Genomic DNA, 19,952 nt, shown 5'->3' with positions numbered 1-19,952 from the left:
AGCCTTAAGGGTACTCCTTTGTAAGTTAGGGACTTCTTTCTGCTTTTAGGATTTTTTATCTTTATATTTTGCAAATTTAATTACATTATGTCTTTGTGTTGGCCTGCTTTTGTTGATTCTGAGGGGAGTCCTCTGTGTCTCCTGGATCTGGATATGTTTCCTTCCTCAGATTAGAGAAGTTTTTAGCTATTATTTCCTCAAATAAATTTTCTGCCCCCTTTCTCTCTTCTTCTTCTGAGACTCCTTTAATATGAATGTTATTATGTTTGATGGAGTCACTGAATTCCCTAGGTCTATTCTTATGTTCCACAGTTCTCTTTTTTGTTCAGCCTCATTATTTTCCATTATTTTATCTTCTATATCACTTACTCATTCCTCTGCTTCTTCCATCCTTGTGCTCACTGCATCAAGTCTGTTTCAAATTTCAGTTATTGCATTTTTCATTTCTGTTTTTTAACTCTTTTATCTCTGTAGTAAGCCCTTCCCCCCCCCCCCAAATCTTCCACTCTTTTCTCAAGCCCAGAGTATCCTTATGATTGTTGCTTTAAATTCTCTATCAGGCATGTTACTTATATCTGTTTCACTTAGGTCTCTGGCCATGAACTGATCGTGTTCTTTCAAGATGAATTCTTCTGTCTTGGCATTTGTCTAAGTCTCTATCTTCTTCTGTGGGTTAAAAAAGCCTGTTCTGTTTCCTGCTCCTAAGAGTAATGGCTTAATGAAGGAAAGGTCATGTAGTGTCCAGGGCCTGGTGTTTCAGGGGGAAGTTTCTAGTGTTTGCTGCATGTACTCTGCTGCTGTGTTTTGGCTGCTTTATCCTTTTGGCTGGTTGTCTGCAGAGGCTCTCCTTGCCTGCAATGGGCAGTGTTTTGTCCTTGGCCAGAAGGTGTTATGTTTCAACTAGGTGTACTCTGGCCTACTTGTTAAATGAGACCTGCTACTACTTCCAGTAGAAATGAAGCCCTGCAGAACTCTCTGGCTGGTGATGTGGGCAGGGGTTTCTGCTGGTCTTCTGGGGAAGGGGCCCACTGTGCTGGCACTGAGGCAAACTTGATCAAGCAGGGCAGTACCAACGAAATGCAGGGTTGTGGGACTTGGTATAAGCAGGTTAGGCAGCCAGTGTTGGCGCTGTACTGATTATGACAGGTGTGTCTGTGTTTATGCTGGGGGGAGGGAGGGAAATGATGTCCGCCTGCTTCTTTGTCCCTAGAGAGGGGTCTCCCTGCCTGTTTCTCTCAGGAAATCACCTCAAGAAGAGCAAACAGTCTCCCCTCTGTGTGTCCCAGGCATTCCTCAGATCATTGTTTCCACACTATCTGGCTCCAGCTTGTCTGCCTTCTCTCCAGGGGCAGTGCAGTGACCTCCTGGCTCTAGCCAAGCCAAGCCTGCTGACCTTGAAGACTCCCAGGTTTTAGGGATGTGGTGTGGGCAGAGGCCTGTGCTGATCTCCTGGGGGAGAGTCTCACCATTCTAGGACTGAGGGAGGTTTGACTGAGAAGGGCTGTTGCACCAGAGCACAGAGGTGTGGGATTTGTTGCAAGCAAGCTAGGCAGCTAGTGTTGAGGTGAGCTGCCCTCCACAGGTGGCTCTGGGTTTACGCTGACAAGTGGGGGAGGGAAATAGTGCCCATCGGCTCCTCCTCCTTTGTCCCCGGACAGGTATCTCCTGCAGCTACCTCTCAGGGACAGCTCTAGGAAGAGTGAATTATCTCCTCCCTGTGTGTGAATGCCTCACAGGTGTTCCTCAGATGGCTATTTCCACAGGTCTGCCTCTGGGTTGTTTGCCTGCCTTCTTTGAGAAGCAAGGAAGTGCCCTCAGTGCTCTATCCTAGCCAAGCCCGGCTGACCTTTACAGCTCCAGTTTTGAGCCCTGCTGGATACAAGAACTCAGGAAAACAGCCTTTTCCCTTTTCCTTCCCAGCCAATGGCTTTGGGGAAGTGCTCTTGTGCATTCCCCTCACATTCATTATTTTAAATGAGTCTGGAGAGGAGAAATATGATTATATGAGTACAACCATATTTAAGTTTTTTTTAAAAGAATATAAAGTAATGCCAATCTTCTACAAATATTTAATAAATTAAAACAGAGCATCTAATTGTTATGTGTACCGTTAATTCAACTCAGTGCCATGCGATAAGAGCTGATTTCCAAGCGAATTTATCAATTGCTGAATTTAAAATATCTAGACTTATGAACATTTTATCTAATTAGAAAGTTAGAAATTTCCTTATTGAATCTGAATCCAGTAAGTTTCAGACTTTACAATGTCTGAGATTACTTAAATGATTAGACTCCCCATCATCTTTACCTGTAGTTTATCTTAAATATTTAGTTCATGAGAAAATCCTTCTGATTTAATATAGAGTAAATAAAGAACATAAAATTATGTAATCACAGTCCAATTTTTAAAAGGGATAAAGATAAGCATATATAAAAGACTACTAAATATATTAAAATGTTAATAGATGAACAAGAGACCTTCATTTTCTTATTTCAACCTTCTTATACATTCTTTATAATAAATACATATCAGTTTTATAATAACAAACAAGTATTTTCATGCAAATAGTTTCCTCTTAACTAGATTTCTGCAGAGGAAGAAAATAGCTGAAGATGTACAATATTGATAATTTATATGGATATGTGTTGGGGCACTTACATCTCATTTTTAGAGGTCTTATGTCTCCTATATCAATAGAAACTCAGGGAGGACAATTATGTTTATTTCTTTTGTAAGTTCCTGCAGTCCAAACTACTGTGTTCTGCAAAGGGGCATTGTATCCTCAGGGCCTAATCAAAGAAAAAAAAAAATTGTAAAATGAATCCCCTGAAACTAATTTGTTAGATCAGCAACTTTTCCCTACGCTAATATTTGTTATGGTTAAATCCAATAATTTATAAATACTGTCTTAAGTTGTAAAAATAGTCACATACTGTACCTTGGTATGTATTTTGTATACAATGTTTTATTATAATATCATTTCACTTAAGTAAGCAAATCATAAATCTTAGGATTTTAAATTATTACTGGTAATATTTTTTCAGAAAGTTCTAACTTTCTTTTAAATCAGTTATTTTGAAAGAGTTTCAACATTCTTACAATGTTCATTATATTTATTTGTTGAGCTTAAATCTGTTTCTAACCATTTTTCCTTAGAAAGGTTGATGGCAATATTAGTAAATGTATAAAGAACTTAGAAATTTGAGTCAACAAATAATGAATTTTAAAGTTAACAGTGCTCATATTAATTGTCACAAATTCACTTTGTTAGCCTATTACAAACTGCTCCCTACCCTCCCCCCAACCCCAGCCAATATCCACGTACACAAATTGGGCACATTCAATGGCCAGAATTAATTACAGGAGTGCACTGATTACTCAGGCTGCCCAAGGTGGGTGAGCTGTTGGACAATTATAAATAATGAAAGCTCATCTACGTAATTGCCAAAATTAATTTCAATTGGTTTTAAAAGAAATATTTCTAAAATGTTTAAGCTACTTTCCTTCCTTTTAGGCCAAGTATACGCTATACAATTTGATCTTTGGGATGACTTAGGATATTATCATAGTTTTTTAATTATATACTATGATACTTGGAGAACCATACTGATACTTCTTGGACTGTCTGTCCCTTCACTGGAAAGCTCCAGACTTAGATTTTGTTTTCTGTCTTTTCACCTCTTGCTATTTCCTGCTTTCCAGTCTGCTTATGAGCATCTGTTTACTTGTCTCTAATAAAGTATCCCTCCTCTTTTGGGTTTCTTAATCTATAGCAAACAATGAAGTCTCATTCTCTGGCCATTCAGAGATGAAAAATACATATGAAAAATACTGGTAGTCCTTAAAGCATTCAGAGTTTAATTATACCACAAAAGGGTGCTATGGGAACCCAGAGGATCATCATAAGAGAATGTGGGAATTTCAGAATGGCTTCCTGGAGGAGGTAGTTTGTTTTTGTGTTTTTTTTTAAAGATTTATTTATTCACTTGAGAGAGAGAGAGTATGCAAGTGGTGGTATGGGGGAGGCAGAGGGAGAGAGAGTTAGAATCCTCAAACAGACTGAGCACAGAGCCCAACTAGGGGTTTGATCCCAGGACCCCGTGATCATGACCAGAGCCAAAATTAAGAGCTGGTCCCTTAACCGACTGAGCCTCCCAAGTGCACTGAGGAGGTAGCTCTTTATGACAGATGAATGAATAGGACCTGATAGGCAAAAGACAGTGAGAGAATGGGTAGTGGAGAAGATCAAGTGTACAGTCAAAGGAAACAGCATGGTAATAATAAAAACAATACTTTATATTTATTGAATGCTTCTGTAAATTAACTTAGTAAAATCCTCATAATGTATCTATGAGGCACGACTATTCCCATTTTAAAGATTAGGAAACTGGCACCGAAAAAGTGTTTTGCCCAAGTTCACACAACTAGTTAAGCTGCAAAGTCAGGATTTGGACTTAAGCAGTCTGGCTCTAGAGCTCACACTATTGACTCCCATGCTATACTGCTTGTTTATGCAAAGTTATGAAAGCAAGAGAGAATCTACTACAAGTAATATATAAAGCGGGAAGAAGATAAATGAGTGCTGCAGAACAAAGAGGCAAAAACTAGCTCGAAGGAGATTTGTATGCCAGGCACACGTGTTTGGATTTTACCATGTTTATCAAACCAGCAGACTGAATGGCAGGATCTGATTGCCTTTGATAAAGATTTCTGTGAGCTCTGAATGAAGAAAAACAACCAGAGGCTAGAAGTCCATTTAGGAGGCTATTCCAAAACTCTGTGAGAGGGGATAGAGACCTAAACCAAAGCAACAGAAGTGGGAATAGAAAGGAGGGGACAAGGGGCACCTGGGCTTGGTCAGTTAAGTGTCCGACTCTTAATTTCAGCTCAGGTCATGATCTCAGGGTTGTGAGATTGAGGCCTGCCCCCCACTTTGGTTGTGTGTTGGGTATAGAGCCTGCTTGAGACTCCCTCCCTCTCCCTCTGCCCCTCCCCACCCCCACTCTCTCTCTCTAAAAAAAAGAAAGGAAGGAAGAAAGAAAGGGAGGGAGGGAGGGAGGGAGGAAGGAAGGAAGGAAGGAAGGAAGAAAGAAAGAAAGAAAGAAAGAAAAAGAAAGAAAGAAAAGGAAAGGAAAAAAACAAAGAAATAAAGGGAGAGGACAAATTAGAGATAAATTATGATATTGAATTCATAAAATGTATGACCCAAATGAGGAAAATCAGTGACAGGGAGAAATTAAATAAAACTATAGTCAAAGGAGAAAACAGATGGAGGGTGGTAGAGGTGTATAAAAGGTTCATTTTAGACATGTTTGAGGTGCTTTTGGAACAATAACAACATAAAAACAGCCAACACTTACACTGAACTTCTCATGTGCCAGACTCTGGTCAAAGAACTTTGTATGTGTGAATCCACTGAATTATCAAGGCGACCCTCTGAGGTATTCAAATTTCATTTTACATGAGGCATCTGAGAAGCTAACTCTGCCCAAGGTCACACAACTATTAAGTGGCTGAGCTGGGACTTGAACCAAGGCAGCCTGGGTCAGAGAGTATTCTGCCTTTAATAGAGCCACGTCAGTTGTAGAGATGGATTTGGCATCCAAAAAAAGTGGTTTAGACTAAACATAAAAATTTAGAAGTCATCAATAAATAGAGATGGCAGCTGAAACTGTGAGTATTCACTTAGATATAGAGAATGCAGCTAGTTTTTCTCTAAGTGTGGATACCTTGAGGGTATTTGTCAAAAGTGCAGATGAGAGGGCATCACCCAGGTCCACAGAAACAACCTCTGGGCCCGGAAATAATTTTCACTCCCCAGTTGATTCTTATGCACATTCGAGTTTGAAGATCACCGATGAGGAATGAACAAAATAATGTGCGTAACAATGACATTGTGTCTTAGAAGTGTGTCTACTATAAAAATAAACAAGTGCCAAAGAAGGGTGCTTAAGTAAAGGCCTAACCAAGTGTCTTGATGGGTCTTTTCTCAAATCTAAGCCACCATCTACTATAAGATGCATTGTTTTTTCATGTACCGCAAGAAAAAAAAAAACAGAGACTTCTCAAAGCTGAAACAAAAGAAAGGCTACAAATGAAGAGAAGGATAAATGGAAAATAAACCCACCATGCAGAAAGAAACATCAAGGAAATTTGGAAATCTCTACCTTTCAAGTACTAGGCACCAAGTAGAGGGAATAGTAACTCAAAGACAGTTCTTACACTGCTTTATACTCTGAATTCATACTACCAGTGAGATTAAAAACAAACTCTTAAATAGAGAATTTAATTTAAAATGGTCCCAGGTTGGCAGTCATGCAAACGACTGATAGAGGAAAATGCAAAACCTCTCTGAAGTAATCCTACTTTAATTCAGGCCAATAACGATTATAAGACATATCATTATTTTAGAACTTTTCTTAAATCTGAAAAAAAGTCTTAGAATCACCGAAACACAATAAATGGAAAGTCCAGCAAGCCATTCTGAATGCCCAGAAACTGGGATGGAGAGGCCAATTTCTGGTTCTCAAATGTACTCCATACATAATTTTGTATGGGTATTGATTTATTTTTACTGGTAAGAACTATAAAAGGTTATTAAAAATTATAAAAATCCTTTCCCTTCCCACATTTAACAATGTTTTATAATTCCACCAAATATAAAAATCTCACCCATAAAAAAATTATAAAATAAACTAAACAACCAACAAGTGAGATCAGACCACTGCTACCCCAACCTCATGTAAATGCTTTAATATTCTCTGGGACTCTGAGAACTAGATTGCCAGGCTCCCCACAGGCCCTGGTAACTGTCCAGACACAATAGGAGAAAGAGCAAACTTTGCTCCTGCCAAGGATGATGATTTATAGTCCCAGTCCGATACTCAGTATTTCATCTTTTACTCACAGGCCACAAACACACTAACCAAATACTTGCATTACATCCAGAGCATTCTGGTCCTTTTTAAGAAAAATTAATCCCTTTTCAACAATGCCATCATAAAAAAAAATTCCTTTAGCATTTTTATAATTTTCCAGAAAAGCTGAGTATTCCTAGTTCAGGCATGCATTTTCCATCTTTTCCAAGGATAGGATAAACACTGCATAAATTATAAGCCATAGCTGTTCTGGCATCTTATAAAACTGCAATTTCATATATAACAAGCATATCATCATTAGAAGACTAAAATGGCGGGGTGCTTGGGTGTCTCAGTGGGTTGGGACTCTGCCTTCGGCTCGGGTCATGATCTCAGAGTCCTGGGATTGAGCCCCACATCGCGCTCTCTGCTCGGCAGAGAGCCTGCTTCCCCCTCTTTCTGCCTGCCTCTTTGCCTGTGATCTCTCTCTCTGTCAAATGAATAAATAAAATCTTAAAAAAAAAGACTAAAATGACTTTAGAATGATAATAAGCACCAACTGATCATTGTGAGGAGTTCCCTCATTAAAAAAAATTTTTTTTTACAAAGAAACCACTTATTCAACCAACCACTGCTAGCTTTTCCCTGCTTTTGGTGGGTAAAGGTCCTCAAAGTCCCTCTCACGGCACAGTCCTGTCTAAAGTAACTAATACAACAATTCAAATCTGATTCCCACTCTTGTCACGCCCTGCCAGAGCATCTCTTTCACTCAGGAAAACTGTTTCCTACCCCAAGAGCAAATGTGTACTTGTATCTATGATACAGGGATTTTCTAAGACTGTGGAAAATGAAGTATCTCACATCCTTATCTATAATTTAATATTCACTTATCCATAGAAATAAGGGAATACTGTTTTTATACTGCCACTGTTGTTCTAAGCATGTTATAAAAATAGTTTCTAGGTGGATCTATGGAAAATCCACTCTGTCACTGTCAACCTACTCAGCAGTAACTTTTCAGATGAAATTTGTTAGCATGTACTATGTAATATTTTAATTTAAAAATTTTAAGTGGCCTATAATCCCACTATACAGAAATCCCTATCAACATGTTTTTTACTTAACAGTAATGTATCAGGTAACAAAACTTAAGCAGCACTAAAGTGCACAAAATAAAAAGTAAAATATTTCCTACTCCTAGACCACTGATTCCCAACCATGTCCACAGCTTTCCCCTCTCTGAAGATAACAACCATCAACAGTGTCTTGAGATCAGAAAGAAAGATTCATCAGATTCATCAGATTCTAGAAGCATGGTAATCTATTTGATTACAGCACGACGGTTCATTCTTTACCATTACATCCCTTTAAGCTGTTGATAGTCTCATGGGTTTAGTGACCAGAGACTAACTCTTTTCTTTTTTTAATCATTTTTTAAAATTTATTTTCAGCATAACAGTATTGTTTTTGTACCACACCCAGTGCTCCATGCAATCCGTGCCCTCTCTAATACCCACCACCTGGTTCCCCCAACCTCCCACCCCACCCTCTTCAAAGCCTTCAGATTGTTTTTCAGAGTCCATAGTCTCTCATTGTTCACCTCCCCTTCCAATTTCCCCCAACTCCCTTCCCCTAACTCCCCATGTCCTCCATGCTATTTGTTATGCTCCACAAATAAGTGAAACCATATGATAATTGACTCTCTCTGCTTGACTTATTTCACTCAGCATAATCTCTTCCAGTCCCTCCATGTTGCTACAAAAGTTGGGTATTCATCCTTTCTGATGGAGGCATAACACTCCACAGTGTATATGGACCACATCTTCCTTATCCATTTGTCCGTTGAAGGGCATCTTGGTTCTTTCCACAGTTTGGTAACCGTGGCCTTTGCTGCTATAAACATTGGGGTACAGATGGCCCTTCTTTTCACTATATCTGTATCTTTGGGGTAAATACCCAGTAGTGCAATTGCAGGGTATAGGGAAGTTCTATTTTTAATTTCTTGAGGTATCTCCACACTGTTCTCCAAAGAGGCTGCACCAACTTGCATTCCCACCAAGAGTGGAAGAGGGTTCCCCTTTCTCCACATCCTCTCCAACACATGTTGTTTCCTCTCTTGCTAATTTTGGCCATTCTAACTGGTGTAAGGTGATATCTCAATGTGGTTTTAATTTGAATCTCCCTGATGGCTAGTGATGATGAACATTTTTTATGTGTCTGATAGCCATTTGTATGTCTTCCTTGGAGAAGTGTCTGTTCATATCTTCTCCCCATTTTTTGATATGATTATCTGTTTTGTGTGCGTTGAGTTTGAGTTCTTTATAGATCCTGGATATCAATCTTTTGTCTGTACTGTCATTTGCAAATATCTTCTCCCATTCCGTGGGTTGCCTCTTTGTTTTCTTGACTGTTTCCTTTGCTGTGCAGAAGCTTTTGATTTTGATGAAGTCCCAAAAGTTTATTTTCGCTTTTGTTTCCTTTGCCTTTGGAGATATATCTTGAAAGAAGTTGCTGTGGCTGATGTCGCAGATATTACTGCCTATGTTCTCCTCTAGGATTCTGATGGAGACTAACTCTTTTCTTAGATATTTCCCCCTCCATTTCTCTAGATTCGAGGACAAGACTGCATCTGCATGGTTTCACTAAGGAATATGATGTAATGGAAAGGGCTCTGGATAAAATCAGAAGACCTAGGGGTTTTTTTCTCCCCTAATACTTACACGGCATGTAATCTTAGTTATATCACTTCCTTTCTCTTAGTTTTGAAAAATATTAAGTATTATATAAATATACAGTGGTGGAAGTAGCAATGATAGTAAACTCTTTGTTATTCTTTCCTTGGAGTTTCAGTTTCCTTACAACTTGTCCTTACAAATACTAATCTCTGAGCCTTTTCCTGGTTTCCTGTGGCTGGGCTAACTAACTCTCCTCTTGCATACTTATATGCTTAATATATTATACTGAAATATTCTGGGACACCTGGGTGGCTCAGTCGGTTAAGCGTCTGCCTTTGGCTCAGGTCATGATCCCAGGGTCCTAGGATCGAGTGACACACTGGGCTCCCTGCTCAGCATGAGGCCTGCTTCTCACTCTGCCTGCTCTTCCCCTTGCTTGTGCTCTCTCTCTCACCCACTCTCTCTGTGGCAGATAAATAAATAAAATCTTAAAAAAAAAAAAAAAAGAAAAATATTCTGTTCATGTCCTTCCCTTAAACAGCAAGCCTTAAAAACTGGAATCCAGCTTCATTCATATTTGTAATCTTAGCACTTAATTCAATAGTTAATAAATGCTTGGTAAACTGAAATGAATTAAAAGCCATGTAGGGAAAAAAAAAAAAAAAAGCCATGCAGAGCTCCAAGATAAATCCTACTAACAAGTCACCTCAATAGAAAGTAAAAGGAAGATGTCTATGCCATTCAGACAAAAGAGAGTTCCAATCACTAACAGTAGTGTATGAGTTATTCTGTCAAAAAGCAACACAAATACCTAGGTTTGTCATAGCATTGCTCTCCTTGGTATTCAGAACTCCATATTCATAATTCCAATTTTTACACCTACTAGCAAGCTGCAGTATCTTAAGCACACCAACTTCTGATTCATATATCTGAAGTGAACAACTGTTCACAAAAGGGCTGATGTAATCTATTGATGGACAGAGTTGTTGACAAGCTGATCTGTAAAGAGATACCACTAAGTCTTTATTTATTTATTTATTTATCCCCTAAACCAGACTTGTTGGCACAGCTGCTAGGGTCTTAACATGAGAAACAGCGTATGTTATTGAACTGCATGGAGGGCAAAAGGGCAAAATCTAATTTTCCTGCCTGGCTGAGGTAGAAGATTAATTAAGATAATCAAAATACATTTTATTTAAAATGCACCTTTGAAAATTTGTATTAGCTTCCTCTTAAATATTCTAGTTCTTCAGCAGTTTTCAATGTGCATACTTTACTTTTAGCTGACTGTGTGAAATGCTGAAAGTGCTGAGGACCTTCCAATGTACCCCAACAGCCAAAATACAGGAGGCATAGAAGAGACCTTATGATGACTAAGCATGAGATCTTTTTTGCTCCTAAGAATTTCTCTTGCATCCAAACAGAGGCTGCCTATGACTGTGTCTACATAATTTGCTTCATATAATAATGAGGTGACTTTTCAGGAAATCTAACGTTAGGAATTGGCATAATTTTCAGTTTTCATTCCATTTCTTTTTTTTTTAAAGATTTTATTTACTTATTTGACAGACAGATATCACAAGTAGGCAGAGAGGCAGGCAGAGAGAGAGGGGGAAGCAGGCTCCCTGCTGAGAAGAAAGCCCCATGTGGGGCTTGATCCCAGGACCCTGGGATCATGACCTGAGCCAAAGGCAGAGGCTTTAATCCACTGAGCCACCCAGGTGCCCCAGTTTTCATTCCATTTCAATTCCAATGGTATTTGCTGAGTGTCTAACAAGTGTCAGATATTTTGCTAAGAGATGGAGGTGCAGAGGAAGAGGTTATAGTCTCAGGTGAAATAAATGAAATGCCTAAACAACTCAGGGTTTTGAACTTGCTTTGAACTAGTACAAATTTGGTGCCTTGCAAAAAGTAGAGGGTTGACTTCATCATGCTGATTTCATCATGATAGTTGGCCAAGTTTGCCAGTCTAGTCCAGACCAATCCTGGCTAAGAAACATAGCCTCCTTTAATATGACCAACTTTCATCCTTTAGTTAAAAGCTTCCTATCAGCTGCAAATTACAGCCTATCAGGAGACAGAGGAAAGGGGCACCTGGGTGGCTCAGTCTGTTAAATATCTGATTCTGGATTTTGGCTAGGTCATGACCCCAGGGTCTTCAGATCAAGCCCCATATCAGGCCAGAATTGTGCTCCACAACCAGCATGGAGCCTGCTTAAGATTCTCTTTCCCTCTTCCTCTCCCCCCTCCTCCCTTTCTCTCTTAAAAAATAGTCTCTGAAATGCTTAAAAGGGAGAAAATGACATCCTTTTTTGACTAAAGTTTATACAAATACAGATAAAGCTGCTAAACTCAATTCTTTAAAATGTATATAGTCTTATATAGTATATTCTTCGCAACTGTACTAAAAGGCAAAATCTAAAATTATCAACTAATACTTGAAAAGTATTATAATTTACAAAGCCTTTATACATCAAATTTTAACTTAGCCTTACAAAGTGGCATATCATTACAGTCATTTTTGAACACACAAGGAAACCAAGGCAAAAAGATTAAGCAACTTGCTTAGCATCATAGGTGTAATAAGTGGCAAAACTAGAATTCAAATTCGGGTTTCCAGACTCTAAATATGGTGCCCTTTTTGTTTCTGCACTGCTTTCCATAAATTGTAGTTAATCCAATTTTTCCCTATATTAGCCTCAGGAAAAAACAAACTAACATTAATTTTCCTAGTGCTATTTAAGCCAAAATTAAAGCAAGCTTGCATTCCCTTAAGTGCACACACAGACAGTGAGTAGACCAACCAACACAGCTGCTGACAACAGACAGATGCCAACTTAAGGTTAACAGTTTTCCCCTGTATAAATAAATCCACACATCCAGAAACATGTTTGGCTGAGTGTAATTCAATTTGTAAAATTTCCAAAGCAAACAAACATTACAACTATCAGAATTGTTTTCCCTTGAAATAGAACTCCTGTGGAGATAACAACTGAGAAAAACATAAAACATCTTTAAAACAAACTCTATTCTCTTCTTTAAAAAAAAAAAAAAATACACATACATCCCCCAAAATAAGTATTTCTTTCCATTTCTCCCTCCTATCCACTAATCCCTCAACTGCTTCTGACGATGAAAGAATAAAAAATTAGCAATATTTTTTGAAGTTGGTAATTCATAACTCTTCCAAAGCCATCCACTATCTTTAATTTAAAATTATCTTTAATGTATTATAGTTTCTGTGATTTGAGTTTAGTTGCCTTAACAAACATAATTTTATTTTAGCAATGTCTGCACATATCTGTCTTCCTCTATAATTCCTCAAGAGCAAGGGACCATATCTTATTCATTATTCTGTTATCCACTGGACTTATTATAGGGTAGTCATTTAATAAGCATGTGTTGTCCTCAAATCAATAAATGCAGTAGAAATAAGTAAATACATTGGAGACTAACAGTTAACAAACATTTATTTACAAATGAATGCATATATTTTACTTCTATGAAATCAGGATTCACCTTTATTTTTTTTTAAAGATTTATTTATTTGAGAGAGAGAGAGAGAGCACAGAAGGAGGGAGAGAGGGAGAAGCAGTCTCCCTGCTGAGCAGAGAGCCAACGTGGGGGCTTGATTCCAGGACCCTGAGATCATGACCTGAGTGGAAGGCAAACACTTAACTGACTGAGCCACCCAGGCACCCCGAGGATTCACCTTTAAATTATATTTGGCAACATGTTTTTTTTTTTTTTCTTTCACTGTGGGACATAAAGTAATGCTGTGCCTTATAATCTTTGGCATCTTGGATTCAATGAATAAAGTCTTTATAAAATATATACATTAAGAACATTCTTTTCTGGGAGCCTGGGTGGCTCAGTGGGTTAAGCCTTCGCCTTCAGCTCAGGTCATGATCTCAGGGTCCTGGGATCGAGCCCTACATTGGGCTCTCTGCTCAGCAAGAAGCCTGCTTCCCCTCTCTCTCTCTGCCTGCATCTCTGCCTACCTGTGATCTCTTTCTGTGTTAAATAAATAAATAAAATCTTTAAAAAAACAACAACATTATTTTCATGCAATTGAGTAAGTAAATGCAAAGTGCTGATCATGGATCTCTAAATTACATAAAGATATAAGGGGGTGTGCCTTACAGATGTCTTCCCTGCTCTACCAAATCAATGAGTTAGGGAAAAAAAAAAAATCAGCGAGTTAGGTCTTCGAGAGCCAGAACTTTATTTTATTCATCTTTGTACTTCTAGTATGTGCTCTCCAGAGGCACAATAAAGATGAGCTAAAGGAATAAAAACATCTGGTCTGGGGAAAAGAATGACTGAGGGAGATGGAATGATCAACGCTGTAAAGGGAAAAAACAAATTATAAAGACAACTAGGCTTAAAGAAACAAAAAGAAACATACTTACTTTAATATTTAAAGATCATGATCTACTATTCACTAAGGATTCATACTATTAAACAGTATTTACCAAAATACTAGCTTCATAGGATATTAATCGAAGTTACTCCCTAAATTAAATTTCCAGCAAATAAACTTGTTGAAATGGGTAAGACAAAATTAACCAACTTCTTCACCTCCAAGTTTAAAAAAAAATTCTTTAATATTAATCCAGATTTTAATTTTTAATATTCCACTTTATTATCTTTAACATTCTATTATCATTGTGAATTTCCAGAAGAGGGATAAAACATTCATTTCCCAAACTTATTTGCAACAGAAACCTTTTTGGGGTATCCTCTTGAGAAACGAGCATTCCACAGAACAGACTTTAGGTAGTATGTATATACAGAATCTTCAAAGTAGCTCTACACAGAAGACAACTATCAAAATATTACGAGATACATAACTGGTAACATGAAATAACAAGTGATAACAGAAAAAACAAATAGCAAATTGTCCAAAACATCCTGTTGCATATATAGAAATTCCTATTTCCAGAATAGGAGGGTAAAGGAAGAAAAAGAAACTTCCTTCTTAAAAAAGTTAAAATTGTAGTGATCTTATATTTAAGCTCACTTGATTTAGTAAATAACCACTCTGGTATATCTAATTAAATGGCACCAAAAAACTGTAGTATACTTTCAAAAGTACCTGACAGAGTCATAACGTGGCCAAATTACTGGGACAATACTACATTATCTCATTAACACAACTCATGAAACAAGGAGGGTTTATAGAAAAGAGTACAATCAAACAACAGAATTCAAACAATTGGTGTGAAAGTACTTTGGAGCAAGAAGTAGAATTTGTCTCATATATTCTAAATGAATAGAGTCTAAAAAAAAGATTGTATCACAATAAGATCTCACAGCCATCATCTGTCCCCTTTTGAATAGAGGAATATAAGGAAATATAATTAGGTTCAAACAAAATGAGAAAAATGAGGAACATTAAATTCTTAGCCTTTATACACCCTGGGGCCAGAGATTCCTCCCTCTACTACTACTTACTGGTGGGCATTATATTTGGATTCACCTGTGCAGTGGTGATAATACTAGTTCAAACTAGTTCTGTGACTTTATCCTAATTAGTACCTAAACCCCCTCCCAACTTTATATATAAAATAAAGGGTTGATTTAAGTTATCTTGAAGTTTTCATCCATTTTTAAAATTCTACTAAAAGAGAGGCAAATATACTTGCATGTTGAACTTTTATTTAAACGTTATTTAAACTTTTATTTAAATTTAAATATTGAAGCCATATTTTTGAACTCTAAAACAATTAAAATTTTGTCTTTGCAGTGAATACCCCTATAAATACCTTGGTAATCTTATCTAGACAACCATTAAGTTTTTAAACATTTAAAGAATACATAGTTTGAATTATTTCAACAAGTATTTGTTTACAACACCCTCCTTCTAGAAAGACTTTTAAATGACTTATAAAATTACATACAAAAAAGGAAGGTAAGGGCACCTGGGTGGCTCAATCCTTAAGCGTCAGCCTTCAGCTCAGGTCATGATCCCAGGGTCCTGGGATGGAGCCCCACATTGGGCTCCCTGCTAGGTGGGAAGCCTTCTTTCCCTCTCCTACTCCCCTTGTTTGTGTTCCCACTCTCCCTGTCTCTCTGTCAAATAAATAAATAAAATCTTAAAAAAAAAAAAAAAAAGGTAGGTAAAATAAAATACGAAAAATTCTGACAAAATGTTGAATGAGTATGAAAGAGAAAAGTTCACCTCCAATCTAAATACAGAAATACCGGATAATATGTAACATTTGCAAATAAACAGGCAAGCTCAAATGCAAGAAAAAGAAATGGTTAAGTGCCAAAAACAGAACAGTTAAGCCATACTGGTGAAAGGGTGCTAGGTTTTTAAAAATGTTTAAAACAATTTCTAAAATCAGACTTATTAAATGTATAAGTCTAATGTATTAAATTGACAAAAGCTGCTTAATTACTTAGAAAGATGTTACTTATTGGAAATGAAGATCTGCCTTGATAGTTGTTTAAAGTATTTGAGAAGATATGATAGGCCAAATAGAAAAATGCAGTTTGAAATACCTAGGGTACCTAAATTTATAAGTGCTATTCATGTTTAAGGAAGACTTAATCTACTAGGTTTACCATTTAACTAAGCATTAATCAAAGAAAAAGCCAAAGTCCTAATTCCAGGCAAAGACTACTAGATCTAAAATATGATCTCGTAAAATTTTTAAGTTAAATTCAAATGCTTAGGAAGAACATTTTAAAAATTACAACTTTAATAAACTTTCATAAATTTAAGAAATAAATTAATAAAACATTTTAAAATTACAACTAGTTAAAACAAACTAAAAGTATTACTTTTCAAGACCAAATGTGTACCTCAGATACTAAAAACAACACTTTGACAAGGATTCCCACTATTAGTGGTAGTATTCAAAATTGAGCGGGAGAGTACACCAAAGGATAAATAAAATAGAAAAAGAAACTAAGATGGATAAGAATTCAAAAGGAAAAAAAAAATTGTTATTTGTAGGCAAAACAATTATTTACACAGAAAAGTCAAGATAATTTGGATATGCATAGTTGCCCGGCTCAGTGCTAAGAGCATAAGACTCTCCAACTCAGGGTCATGAGTTCAAGCCCCACACTGGGTGTACGGCTTACTTTAATCATCATCATCATCATCATCATCTGGATAATCTATGTGGAAACTGTAATTTTAATATATATATAATACATATATATTTTTTTCAGACAATAGTAAAAAATCATAAGAGTCATAGAGGTAAAGCCAAATAAAATTTGTAAAATCTTTGTGAACAAGATTTGTTAAAAGAAGTGACTATTCTTCTAACTATTAAGATTTATTATAGGGGCGCCTGAGTGGCTCAGTTGTTAAGCATCTGCCTTCGGCTTAGGGCATAATCCTAGGGTCCTGGGATCGAGCCCCGCATCAGGCTCCCTGATCAGTGGGAGGCCTGCTTCTCCCTCTCCCACTCCTCCTGCCTGTATTCCCTCTCTTGCTATCTCTTTCTCGTCAAATAAATAAAATCTTAAAAAAAAAAAAGATTCATTATAGAGTGTTAGTAATTAAAATAGTGGTATTGGCACAAGGTGAGAAAAAGAGACAATGGAACAAAACAGAGTCCAGAAATAGACTCTGGTATTTATGGGAATTTGGTAGAAAATGAGGGCATTTTCTTAGGAAAAGGATTACTATTCACAATTTGTGCCAGGATAACACACTATCGATACTGTAAAAAGTAAACGTCTATCTTTATTCCATGCCAAACACAAAAATAAATTCCAGCTAGACTCAATGCCTAAATGTAAACAACAATCTTTAACTGTTTTTGAAGAAAATATAGAATATGTTTCAGACTTTGGGTATGAAAGACTTCATAATAAACAACAACTTACAAACAGGAAAAGTGATAACAACTAAACTAAAATTAAAACTCCATGCAACCGAAGATACCACTGACAAAGTTTAAAAAAGCAACACATGTAACATATAAAAGATTAGTATTGGGATTACCAAAACTCCAAAAATTTTTAAGAAAAAGCTCAATAAAGGGACAAAAGATATGAAGAGTAGTTAACAGATGAGAAAATATGGATATCCAAAAGCCAAAAAGATACTCAACTTCGGGAAATGCCATGCAATCTGGAAAATGGAAATTAAAACAATGAAAAATTATTTTACACCTATCAGACAAAAACTTAGAAAAAAGTCAATATTTGGCAAGGATGTGGGGAGATGGAAATTTCCATGAACGACTGGTGGGAGTGTAAACTGGCAGAAGATTTTGGAAGACAATTTAAAAATTGTGATGCTGTATATACCCTATTACTCAGCAACCCTACTTCTCAGTATTTATGAATGAAGCCTAGAAAAAATATATACAGTGATGTTAATTGTAGCCTCACTTGCAATAGGAAAAAAGGAAAAAAAAACAACTATATATTAACAAGGGAATGGAGATAAATTGTATCACATTCATATAATGAAATATCATATGGCAACTAATAAAAAAATTAGATTCATATTTAGTAACATGTATAAACTTTAAAAATATATTGTTCAGGGCGCTTGGGTGGCTCAGTGGGTTAAAGCCTCTGCCTTCGGCTCAGGTCATGATCCCAGTGTCCTGGGATCGAGCCCCGCATCAGGCTCTCTGTTCAGCAGGGAGCCTGCTTTCTCCTCTCTCTCTCTCTGCCTGCCTCTCTGCCTACTTGTAATCTCTGTCAAATAAATAAATAAAATATTTAAAAAATATATATATATTGTTCAGTGAAAAAAGCAAGTTATAAAATGACAGTATGATAAGTTGTCTTTTATATAAAATCTTTTTAAAACACGAAGACAATATATTATAGTACTAAGGACACTTCTATATACATGTAATTTTTTATTCCATCAAAAAAAAAACAAATGAAGGAAAATGTTAATATTTGAACAAAAGTTACAAAACAGTGTTTACTAAATTACTCTTTTTTTCTTTTTGTTTGAAATATTTAGTATTTTTAAATGACACAAAATTTTAAAATCTTAACTAGATATGTATATACTCACATAAAATATGTGGGTATGAAAAACAGTAGAAAACAGTAGAAAAAGAGTAGAAAAACAAGAATGAAGCCAGCAATGAGATCGGTTTCCAAAATTTATGTCATAAATTGTACATACATGTTAGAGCTAGCTCACAAATCTTTCAGTAAGGGCAAAATAAATACATATTAAGCAATTTTATTTTTTAAAAATGTATTAAAATAGCCAGAAATATTGGAAATTTAGACATTCAAAGCACATCAGAGTAACTTGGGAGACACCAAAGGCAGAAGAACTGGAAAAAATTAAAGACTGGATTTTTTTTTAAAGATTTTATTTATTTATTTTGACAGAGAGATATCACAAGTAGGCAGAGAGGCAGGCAGAGAGAGGAAGAGAAGCAGGCTCCCCGCTGAGCAGAGAGCCTGATGCAGGGCTCGATCCCAGGACCCTGAGAACATGACCTGAGCTGAAGGCAGAGGCTTTAACCCACTGAGCCACTGAGGCGCCCCTAAAGAGTGAATTTGATATAAGTTTTCATTCATTTACTGCAGAAACAAAATAACACACATGAAAGAAATACACTATATTCTGAGAATAGTATATATGAGAAAATAAGCTTTTTAAAGGCTGAGAAGAATAGAATTCAAACTGATCTTGCTGGAAAGAATTAAAATCAATTTTGCTAGGGACATCTTAAAAATAAAATCTAAAGATTCAAATTGAAAAGCTTCTGGGATTCACCTGGGCAACACACACACATTCATATATACATCTAAGGTATACACATAACACTTGGTTGATGAGCTACTTTCCAACAAATCAAAATAAGAAAAACTAGGTAAGCAGTTGGAGGCAAAACTTGAATATTACAAGTTTTTTTCAAGAAAAAAATGGGTAACTATGTATGGTGACAGATGTTAACTAGACTTAATTGTGGTGATCATTTCACAATATATACAAAAATCAAATCATTATGTTGTACACCTGAAACTAATACAATGTTATATGTCAACTATACCTCAATAAAAAAAGAAAAAAGTCTTCCAATAAATCACCTGAGAAAGTAACCACAGGGCTTCCTTTACTTATTATCTAAAGATTCATAAGGAATATATATATCTTTTTCAACTACAAAATTAATTTCTGAAAAAGAAAATCAGACCTTTCACTGATGAGACTCTCCTTCTCCATCCCTTTCACTTTATTTCCTTTTCTTTTCTTTTGTTCCATGAAGTGGAAGTGATTTTGTAATAGTACTGCACAACAGCAATCACAAATTAGTACCTAATTTAATTAACTTTTATCGCCTTTTACAAATCTAAACCAGGAGGAGGTAATGAACAAAAAATTTAAGAAATTTTATTAATCTCCTAGGTAATAGTACACACTTTCCATAAACTCATAATATCATGCTTTTCAAAAAATTATAT

The 19,952-nt window shown here is 36.4% G+C and overlaps 1 protein-coding gene across 7 annotated transcripts in view; it reads right to left on the bottom strand.

Annotated features, from left to right (window-relative positions):
- Positions 1-19,952, bottom strand: part of CEP57L1 (centrosomal protein 57 like 1) — a 68,799-nt gene that overhangs the window by 39,697 nt on the left and 9,150 nt on the right. The window contains exon 2 of one of the 7 annotated variants that reach the window (XM_032858276.1): positions 2,660-2,790. The exons of the other annotated variants lie outside the window; for them this stretch is intronic. The gene's annotated coding sequence lies outside the window, so the exon portion shown is untranslated. The remainder of the gene's footprint in view (positions 1-2,659; positions 2,791-19,952) is intronic. 7 annotated transcript variants of the gene reach the window in all.

The sequence above is a fragment of the Lontra canadensis genome, unplaced genomic scaffold (genome assembly GCF_010015895.1).
Source record: "Lontra canadensis isolate GAN:19392208 unplaced genomic scaffold, GSC_riverotter_1.0 scaffold14, whole genome shotgun sequence".
Classification (NCBI taxonomy): Eukaryota; Metazoa; Chordata; class Mammalia; order Carnivora; family Mustelidae; genus Lontra; species Lontra canadensis.
The sequence above is the reverse complement of the archived record's forward strand: the minus strand, read 5'-3'. Positions and strand labels throughout refer to the sequence as shown.